Source organism: Pteropus alecto, unplaced genomic scaffold, assembly GCF_000325575.1.
Source record: "Pteropus alecto unplaced genomic scaffold, ASM32557v1 scaffold42, whole genome shotgun sequence".
Lineage (NCBI taxonomy): Eukaryota > Metazoa > Chordata > Mammalia > Chiroptera > Pteropodidae > Pteropus > Pteropus alecto.
Genome location: NW_006434825.1, coordinates 7,285,703 through 7,296,574, shown reverse-complemented (window position 1 = coordinate 7,296,574; position 10,872 = coordinate 7,285,703).

Genomic DNA, 10,872 nt, shown 5'->3' with positions numbered 1-10,872 from the left:
AGATACAGAAGAAGATACCTCCTGTCCCTCAACATCCATACTAATTAGGGGTTCATGGCTCTTAGAAAAGAGTTAGGCAAGAACGTTAGGGGGTTTCTGGTCTGCCTGCAAAACGCTGTGGTTATCCTCTTCTAGAAAGGGTCCGCCCCAGACCGCTCACAATTAAGCAAGCCAAAAGGCATTGTTGTGCTAAAAGTAACTCATACAAGGAAACAAGTAAGCAGCAAATTGGGTATTAGTTTAAGCCAGTCACTCGCACCTGTGCAACGAAGGCCTCAATGACCTTCGCCTCACCTGAGCCTCATTATAACATCATTATAATACGATGCATATGCCCAGAAGTTCATTAATGTTATTATAGCAGACTGAATTCTGGGAACAAACATGCACAGAAAGCAAACGATGAGTCACTGAGTCCTGTCAATCTTTGCTGTCAATCAAGAAAGCCCACCCTTCTAAGAAAAGTAACCACTCATAGCAAATAGGGATAAAAACCCCAAAGGCTTTGTTACTGGGCCCTTGAGCCCTCGATCCACCCTTCTCTTGCATGTACTGTTGCTTTACTTTCCCTTCCAAAAAAGCTATTCTTTTCTGCTGTACTTTGATGTCTTGCTCAATTCGTCATTCGAGACATCAAGAGCCTGAACAACATGTCAAGAGGGGAACCCCACTCTCCGGTAACACTTTGAGACAGGAAATTCTGGGGACATAGAAGAATATACAAGATTGAGTTTATTTCTTTTTCCTTGAAGTTATCCCACTGACCCATAGGGACTGGCTTCAGAGCTGTAAAAAAGTGCTACAGAATATATAAAGTTGTTTTGTTGTTGTTGTTTGTGGACACCTAGTGTTTAGAACTGGGATTCATGTTTGCTTACATATGAAAGGAAAGAAGACTAGAATTGAAGACTAAATGATAAATATAAGACCCAGTTCTGCCACTTTACCATTGAGTAACCTTGAATAAATCATGTCACCTCTCTGAACTTGAGTGCCCCTGGCTGCAAAATATAAGCACTGATACCTAACTTGACAAATTAAATTCTAAGGGTTCTTAAAGGCTGACTTAGGACAATAAAAAGGAAAAGATACTTTGTAAATCATCTAGAACTATGTGGATTTTGTTAATAGTACTGTTGCTATGTGAATCAGCCTAGGAAATCTGGATCTGAGTAGCTTAAGACAGTATAAACTTATATGACTAAACAGATAGATGACTCTGGACTTCTAACTTTCAAAAATTCCCTGTGTTTCGATATCAAAGTTTCTCTAGTTTTAAAGATTTGATCTTCTCTTTCCTGAAAGGATGAGTTTCAGGGAGGAAAAAAAAAATCATCACCGTTAGACTTTGTTTAGGACTTTTTAGTGGTAAATTTCCATAGATAAACATGAAACAGGCTCCGGACCAAGCTTGGGTTCGTTTGGGGGCCAGTAGTGGGCATTGTCCAACCCTCTTCCCCAAGGCCTTCTTAGCTATTCTGTGTCACCATCTGCAATCTGTGTGTCTTCTCTCTTGTACCTACAACCTTCTTACAGGACTGCCTTTGGTTATTGGAACTGCTTTTGCCTGAAAGCACAGAATTTAGAATTTTCTGATTGTTTACAATCCCCTTACCTCCAACCAGAGGCAACTCAAAACCAGTGATAGACTAATTTGTGAATATGGAAACCCAGCCTCATTTGCTGGAGTTTGGACACTTGAGAGGTCACCTAGGTATTGAGCTGAGGCTGGGACTGTTTCTAAAATGTCACCCATGTTTGGCTTCTTCATGCCATATTGTCCTCACTTCCTCTTGACCTGTTTCCTCTACGATTTTACTTGTTTCTCTTCGAAGCATTTTGTTAATAAATGATGCTCATTTCTGGGTCTGCTTCTGGGAAATCTGACCTAAGACGATTCTCCTTAAATCTGAGAAGCTAAGAGAGATGTACTCTAAGCAGTGGCTGAGGCCCCCAGCATGGATTTGTCTAAGTAGATAAGGGAAAAATGACTGGAGAATGGCAACAATTATTGTGGTAACAATAGAGGCATTATCTCGAAAGTTTCCTCCTTCATGACCATGTTGAATGAAGTCTAATGTTATTAAATGTACTTAGTAGTAACTGAATAACTCCCTTGTGATATTTATTATAACAGGCAATAGGGCAATTTAAAACATGATATTTTAAACCCTAAGAAGAGACATGTTATTTTACAATAGATAGACTAGAAAATTATATTGTACTTAAAAATTAAAAATATTGTCCTTTCAATTTATAAAGTGTGAATAAACTTACACTTATTAAACACACATTGCTTAATATACATTATCTCATTTGATTCTCATTACAACCCTGTGAAGCAATTATCATTCACATTTGAAGATGAGGTGAATAACATGAGGGATACAATAACTTACATATAAATACACATAGAGTTTGTGACTGATTTATTGCGACCTAAATCAAGTGTACTTCAAACCCTGAGATCACTGTACTATGCCATATTTTCCCTTAGTAGAACACAAGAATCACTCAAGAAAGAAGGAAAAAGAAAGAAAAAAGAAAGAAAAGAAGGAAGGGAAGAGGGAAGGAAGGAAAAAAAAGAACAGAAAAAGAAAAGAAAAAGAAGAAAAAGAAAAAACAAGTAAATGGCAACAATCTCCCAAGTGATTTAATAATTATCGGACTAAAAGAGATTTATATTTTAGTTCCATTAAATTGAATGGTGCAGTCTTCTCTCACTGACATATACTGTGCTTAAACACAGATGTGTGTATGCCTTTCAGTATTCCTATAGATTTAGTGTATGGAAATCTATCCTCTTGCACCACTCTTATTCTGAAGCAAAGATCCTGACAGAATTGTCATACAGATGATATGTTCTGTGAATATAAGACACAGTCTTCATCCTCAACTTAGAAAAGTGAAATGATTATTATCATTAGTATGGGTGGAAATAGAATTATGTCCAAACCCCAATTTGGAAACCTACTAGTTCTGTGATCTTGTATGAGTGACACTTTGTAATTCTGATATTTTTTTATGGGGGAAAAAAAAAGGATGATAAAACTCTCAGGATTTGTTATTACACCTAAAAGAATATGTATGTCTTTAGAGAATCTATATTAAGATAATAAGAAGAAAATGTATGCTGAAGTAATGCTCATTATTTATTTTACCTGTCCTTTTTTTCATGAACTTCAGAAATGGATATTAAATCATAGTTATTTGTGTTTTGGGTAAAATAAAAGATGAGAAGTACCTTGGGAAAAAGACATGGACGGATATTCAGAAGAGGGTAAAGCTACTCCTGTTGGACTTAATTACTCCATTTGAATGTGGATGAAAAAAAGGGTTCTACAGAAAGTAACCTCACAGGGTGATCTGATCATAAATTCCTAACTGGGCAGGTCATGGTGGGTAGTCAGGCATATAACTTTTTTACAAGAAGTCTCATCTTTGCCTGAAGCCAGCCCTGTCCATTGTTTCTGTGCATCTAGGTTAACACATCTTTGAAATGTTCCCTTTCAGGCCCCTCCTTCTAAAAGAGAACATAATCTTAAGTATCCTGTACAATCCACTCCTCCCTCCTTCAGGTAATCTTTAAATTCCCTCCTTAATCTCAAATGTATTAAAGAAGCTGCAAACTGTTATTCTCCAGAGCATTTGAGATCTTATCCTTGGCATATGTCATCAGTTTGGCTCAAATAAATTCCTATAAAAATTATTTTACGTCGACATGGGAGATATGGTTTTATGTAAGATTAGCTGAAACTTATAGAGTATATACAATCCCCATATGTGTGTTAATTGTATCTTCTGATTCATCAGATAGTTATCACATGGGAGGTATGGCTAACAAACTGCCCAGTTTTTGTTGGGGATTTGGGGAGGCTTCATCCATATCTTTAAGCAATTAAAACAGATACTTAAGATCTACAATCACTATCACAAAAAGAAAAGTGAGTTTCCTTAGACACATTTTCAGAGATTTAATTTTTCAGTAGTTATTTTACGGAGATGAAATCTAACATTAAAAAAAAAAAAGAAATCTCTGCTTCTTCGATTGTCCACCGAAGAACAAGCACATTCGTAATTTAATTTTCTTTGCAAAACAACACTAACGATGAGTCGCAGTAGGTATTTTGTTGCTTGTGTTTTATAAGATTAGTAAAAGGTAAGGAATGGCCTAGAAGCACAAATCCTGCTTTTAACACAAGGTTCTGCCTTGGCCCCCTTCTTTCAATAGGTGTCTCAATCTCCAAATAAGATAATAATAATAACCAAAGCCTCACCAACCATAACACTGGTCAAGGATAAATAGAGAGTTTTTGTTTGTTTGTTTGTTTGTTTTTCCCCACTTATAATCCCTCCTTGATCATGAAATGAAGAAAGAAATAGTGCTGTTAGGCCAACAGGTCCGCTCTGGTTCTCCAGCAAAGCACTCGTCTTTTTATTCCCCTTACATTCTTTCATTGTTCATTTTCCTAAATGCTTCTTCCTCCTTCTCTCTTCATTGGAGAAGATGACAAAGGCTGTCAATCACCCAACACATTTCTGATGCCTTCCTGGAAGTTAGTAGTTAAATCACTTACACTGGCTTCAACAGAATCCAATACACCTTTTTTTATAGGTTTTTCCCCAGGATCATTCTCCCCTTATTTTTGTTTAGTAGATTATATTATTATTTTTCTTCGCTGTAACAGACATAGATGGCCTCTCTAGATCACAACATCATGTCACCTGGGAGCTTTTAAGAAATGCAGAATCTCAGGCCCTATCATAGACTTGCTGAACCCAAATTGCATTTTAACAAGATTCTCCAGGCGATATGGGTACACATCAGTACCTTTGTTTTCCTGATAACGGGTTATATTTTTTAAACTACTGTGTTTTCTTTTGTGAAATTTAAATCAAGTCATCAGGGTCAATAGAATGTATGTTACTGAGGGCAGGAGACAACTAGAAAATTCAGACCATTCAAATTTTCCAGCATTACAATGGAATTCATTGTATATATGTATACATAATTGCAGTTATCTTTCTAAATGATGTAATATTAAACATTTAATTTAAAAAATGGGCAAGTATCTAGGTGGGATATTAAAAGATAGAACTTTTAAAGTAGAAGCTTCTGAAATGCCATTTAACTGAACATTTATCTTCTATCATCTATCTATCATCTATCTCGTCTATCATCTATCTATCTATATCTATCATCTATCATCTATCAATCATCTATCTATCTATATCATCTATCTATCTATCATCTACCTATCTATATAATTTATCTGTTTATCTATCTATCGATCTATCTTCTAACTATGGCGCAAGATACACAGATATTGGCAAAGCTAGTCACTGACATTAATTCATGCATAACACTTTTTTATATTGAAAAGTATTTAAGGTAGGCATCAAATTAAAATACTTCAGTTATTTTGTTTTGTTTCTTTCTAAATAATGAACTCAAGAGTTCTTTGAGAAATGAGAGAGTATTTTATTTGCTTTATCCCCAGAATTGAGCACAAGTCCAGTCACACAGTCAAACAGATTTCAAAATAAATTAAAGAAGATAGGGAAGAATTAGGAATGGCACTAAACATCCTATAATGCACAGGAGAGCCTCTGAAAACAAACAATTCCCCATCTCAAGGTTGCAAAACTTTGATTTAGATTAAAGCATAAAGAATTTATAAGAAAGATTTAAATAATTAAAACTTGTTTTTGATTAAGAGGGATTAATGAAATTTTTTTTCTGGTCATCTTTGGAAGAAGTTGTCAAATTTTCCAAAGGAAAATGACAAGAGTAATTTGCTCCAGCTTTTAAAATGTTGGAGCTGTGACCTGATGAGCCCCAAGGATGCCAGAGCCATTGGGTTGGCATGTACTTTGAGAAATGTGGTTGTCCACACCACTGCCTTCAGATATCATTCTCTGTAAAACAGCCAGCACAGAGAAGCTTCTATGCTCCATGTAATTGTCGCTGTCAAGATGTTATTGAAGTTAAATCTCATACTGGGTCACATTGGTCCTTACTTAGACTCCTGAGGGGAGATGACCTTTTCAGTTCCCAATCAAATGGTCCTTCAATTTAGCCAATTTTCACTGCTTTAATCCTTAAAAGAGAATCAGATTGTGGACACTCTATTTTCAATGAAATTAACAAGTAGAACACTTCTCAAAGAGTGAATTAGAGCTAGGTCTGTAAATCTGCATTAATTTAACCTGAATCATTCAGTGCTTCTATTATCCAGTCATCACAGTATTCAGATCCTTAATGCTGTGGAAAGATACATGAGTCTTCTATTCTCCTTTAGTCGTCTGTTTCTTGGAAAAGAATCTCGATGACTTTGAACTTTCCTCCAAGTAACTTTAGCTTGGCTTTGACCATTTTGCTAACACCCTTGGGAATCATTCTCACATTTTGCATACTTCTTAACTATTGAAGATAGAAACTGGTTATATACATTTTATTAAAAAAAAAAAAAAAAAGCAACACTTTCTAGGCCTTGATGTTCTGATGGAGAACCTATGATAAGTGATGTGATCTTCTTTACAAATGTTATAACACAGAATTTGATCGAGCAACAAAGATGCAAGCCGAAGTCTTTGGAAAGAAGAAAATAAGGATCCGAATTCTAATTCTCCAATCTATTGGCCTAAAATCTATGAACATCTATGTACTCATTTGTAAGACACGAATAATTATTCTACCTACTAACAGGGTTGTTCACTCCATAAAAATAAAAATATTGAGTGACTTCTAAATCACACAGCCATACATTGTAGGTGGGAATGCAGAGTAGTACAGAACAATATTAGTCATGGTTCTTCAGAGAAACAGAATCAAAAAGATGTGCGCGTGCGCACGCGCACACACACACACACACACACACACACACACATTTATGTTAAGAAATTACGATTATGGAGGCTGGCAAGTCCAGAGTCTGTAGGCTGAACCAGCAGACTGAAGACTCAGAGAAAAGCAGACTCTGCAGTTCAAGTCTGAAGGTTCTTTACTAGTAGCAGAATCCCTTCTTGCTCTGGGGAGGTCCATCTTTCATTCTATGCAGGTTGTCAACTGATTGGTCCAGCGATATTATGGAAGGCAATCTGCCCTACTCTAGGTTCACCAATTTAAATGTAAATCTCATCCAGAAACACCCTCCTAGAAACATCCAAAATAATGTTTGATCGAATATCCAGCCAAGTTGAATTACAAAATTGTCCATCACAGCTACTCTCACACACTTATTTCTACTCTTAGGCATGTGCTCAAGTGAAATGAAAGCCGATGTTTACAAAGAAATCAGTACATGAAAGTTGATAGTGATTGTATTCATAATTTTATGCAATTGGAAATAATCCAACTATTCAACTGACACTACATCCATAAAATAGAATACTACTCAGTAATTAAAATAAAACAAAAATACTATTAGAAGCAACGACATGGGTAAATCTCAAGTTCATGATCCTAAGTGAAAAATGCCAGATAAAAAGACTATATAATATAAAATCTATTTGTATTTGACATTCTGGGAAAAAAAAGCAAAATATATAGACGGAAGACAAATTATAAATTAATAGTGGCTCAGATGGGGAGTGGTGCTGATCTCAAAGGGACGCAAGTAAATATTTGGGGGAATGATATTGAAGCTATTCTACGTCATGATGTTTCACAACTGTATGAATTTGTCAAAACCCAAACAGTGAATTTTATTGTATTTAAATTATACTGCAATAAAGATTTCTAATGTAATCTGCAGAAATGTAATTATACATTTATAACATGACAACATATACATTATATAATATTATCTAAACATATATGTATCTGTGATATAACTAGATAAAACCCAGTAATACTAGGATCACAGGATGAAATCGTTTATCTACTGCTTTTAAATCATTTAACCCAGAAGAGGTAGTTCTGCCATATATAAATACTCAACAGATTACAAAGAAATTACAGAGTCTAGAAATAAACCTTCATACATATGAGAAAAGAATTTTTGACAAAGGAGGCCAAAACATACAATAGAGAAAGGAAAGCCTCTTCAATAAATGATACTGGGAAAATTGAAAAGCCACATGCAAAAATATGAAACTAGACTGCTATCTATCACCGTACACCAAAATTAACTCTAAATGGATCAAAGGTCTGAATATAAGACCTAAAAAAATAAATTGCATAGAAGAAAATAGCTACCAAACTCATGGACCTAAGATTTAGAGAGGATTTTATGAATTTGACCTCAAAGGCAAGGGAAATAAAAGCAAAAATAAATGAATGGTACTAGATCAAAATAAAGAGCTTCTGCACAGCAAAAGAAACCGTCAAGAAGACAAAGAGGCAATCATCTGAATGGGAGAAGATATTTGCAAACAATGCTTCTGATAAGGGCCTAATAGCCAAAATATATGAATAACTCATACAACTCAACCAGAAAAAAACATCCAATTAAAAATTGGGCAGAGGACCAGAACAGACCCTTCTTTCAAGAAGATATATGAATGGCCAGCAGATATATGAAAAGATGCTCACCTTCACTAGCTATCAGGGATATGCAAAACCACAATGAGATCCAACCTAACACTTGTTAGAATGGCTATCATCGACAAGACAAGTAATAACAAGTGTTGGAGAGATCATCAGGGAAAAAGAACCCTCATGCATTGCTGGAGGGCATGCAAATTGGTACAGCCACTATGGAAAACAGTACGTAGGTCCTCAGAAAATTAAAAATAAAATTATCATATGACCCAGAAATCCCTCTTCTGGGTACTTAACACCCCTACAATTGAAAACATTTATTTATAAATATATATGCACCCCAATGTTCATAGCAGCATTATTAACGATGGCCAAGACATGGAAACAATCAAAGTGTCCTTCTATAGGTGATTGAATAAAGAAACTCTGGTACATATACACAATGAAATATTACTCAGCCATAAGAAAAGATGAAATACTGCCATTTGTGACATGGTTGGATCTAGAGATCATCATGCTAAGTGAAATAAGTAAGAGAGAAAAAGTTGAAAACCATATGATTTCATTCATATGTGGGATATAAAACTGAAAGCAACAAACAAACAGAGACTCATGGACATGGATAATAGCTTAGTGGTCACCAAAAGGAAGGAGGGGAAGGAAGAAGTAGATAGGAATAAAAGGGGATCAAATATATGATGATGGAAGGAAATTTAACTTTGGGTGGTGAACACACAATGCCATACAATATACATATGACATATTATTGAGTTGTACACTTGAAACCTATATGATTTTATTAACCGATAACACCCCCAATAAATTTAATTTTTTAAAAAAAAAGGAAATTATATGTGTACTTTTACTATTTTTAAATTACATTGTTCTCATAGCTTCTAGTTTAGAAGGATATCCCCCATTTATACCCTTTTCCTGTTAATTTCTTCCAAAGAAAACATAAGTGGCCTTGGCCATTCTTTCAATAACTTTTGACTTGAATTTAAGGAGCTTTTATATGAACAGATATCAAAGTCTTTTGTTTACTATGAGTGCTAGTTAGTCTCATTAAGTCATTTACTGCTAACAATAAACTTCAAGACAATTAGATTCTTTATCTGGAAAACAGGGATCGTGATGTTAAAACGTTGAGTTGTGCTCAAAATTTCTTGGCTAACAATCTAATGACCCAGGATTTTTACCCAACTCTACTGATCCCAAAATGTTTTTTTTCTTTTACGTTTCCCAAGAAAATGTTTTAAGCTGGAGCTACAGATTCTTGGATTCCTAAATTCCTTAGTTGGTCAAACAGGTTGAAACAGCCTTCCAGAAAACTTTCTCAAGATAAGACAAAAACTTTTCACCCAAATTTAGGATTAAAATAGAGGTGATTAAATACTGGAGACTATGCTCACCAAGATTTTTTTTCAGAGACCTTGTTTTAGAATCCTCAAAACCCATCCAACAGAAAATATTAAGAAAAGTGGCCTGAAAAAATGTCTTATCAGTCCCATATCATTGCTTATATTATTTCCAAGGCAAGTTGTACTAATCTAGAGTCTCATCAGTTAAATTCATCAACTTCCCCAAATGCAGTATGGGGCAGTTAAGTTATTTGTTCACATAATCAAACACAAAGGTCCAAAAGAAATAAAAACGCTGTTTGCTGCTTTGAATACAGCCGAATTCTGTTTGTTGTAGTGTGGGGGGGGGGCAACATTGTGATATATATTTTCATAAGCTATACTAGTACTTTGGAACAGTGAGAAATTCTGTACTCAAAATTAGTACCCCAAATTATCATCCAAATAATGGAGTTTCCCAAACCAGAGGGTCTTTGTTTGTGGCAGATGACTGTGATCCTTTATCTGGATTAGACATCCAATTCCGATAATGACAGAAGGCAAATAAAGAGAACTCTGTGACAGCTTCACTCATAACAAGGCGATAAGTATTGACCTTGGTTGGTCATGTCACTAGAAGGTTGAGGAGCAAATTGCTAAAAGAGACTGGAAATCACAGTGAATCTACTAGCCTTCCAGTCATGCCAGGTATCTCTGTCAAGATATTCTATAGAATGCCATTAGTGGAACAACAGGAAGATGGAAGTCAACAGCCAGGCAAAAGGGGTCACTCATGAAAGAAGAGAAGAGGACAAGTGAAAATTACAGTTTTGACATTAATAAGTAGAAATAAACGGAGATGCTCTCAGAGTGGTGTTTGTAAGCAGGGAACAGGTAATTGCACATAATAAATGCCCTGGAATTGTCATTCTCCTTGGGTTGGTGTGCCCTTTCCCTTTTTTATTGTCCCCTTTGGAGATTTTGTGAAATTTTGTTTTTTTTTCTTTCCCGTCCCTGCACTTTATATTGATATTGAAGCTTCACACA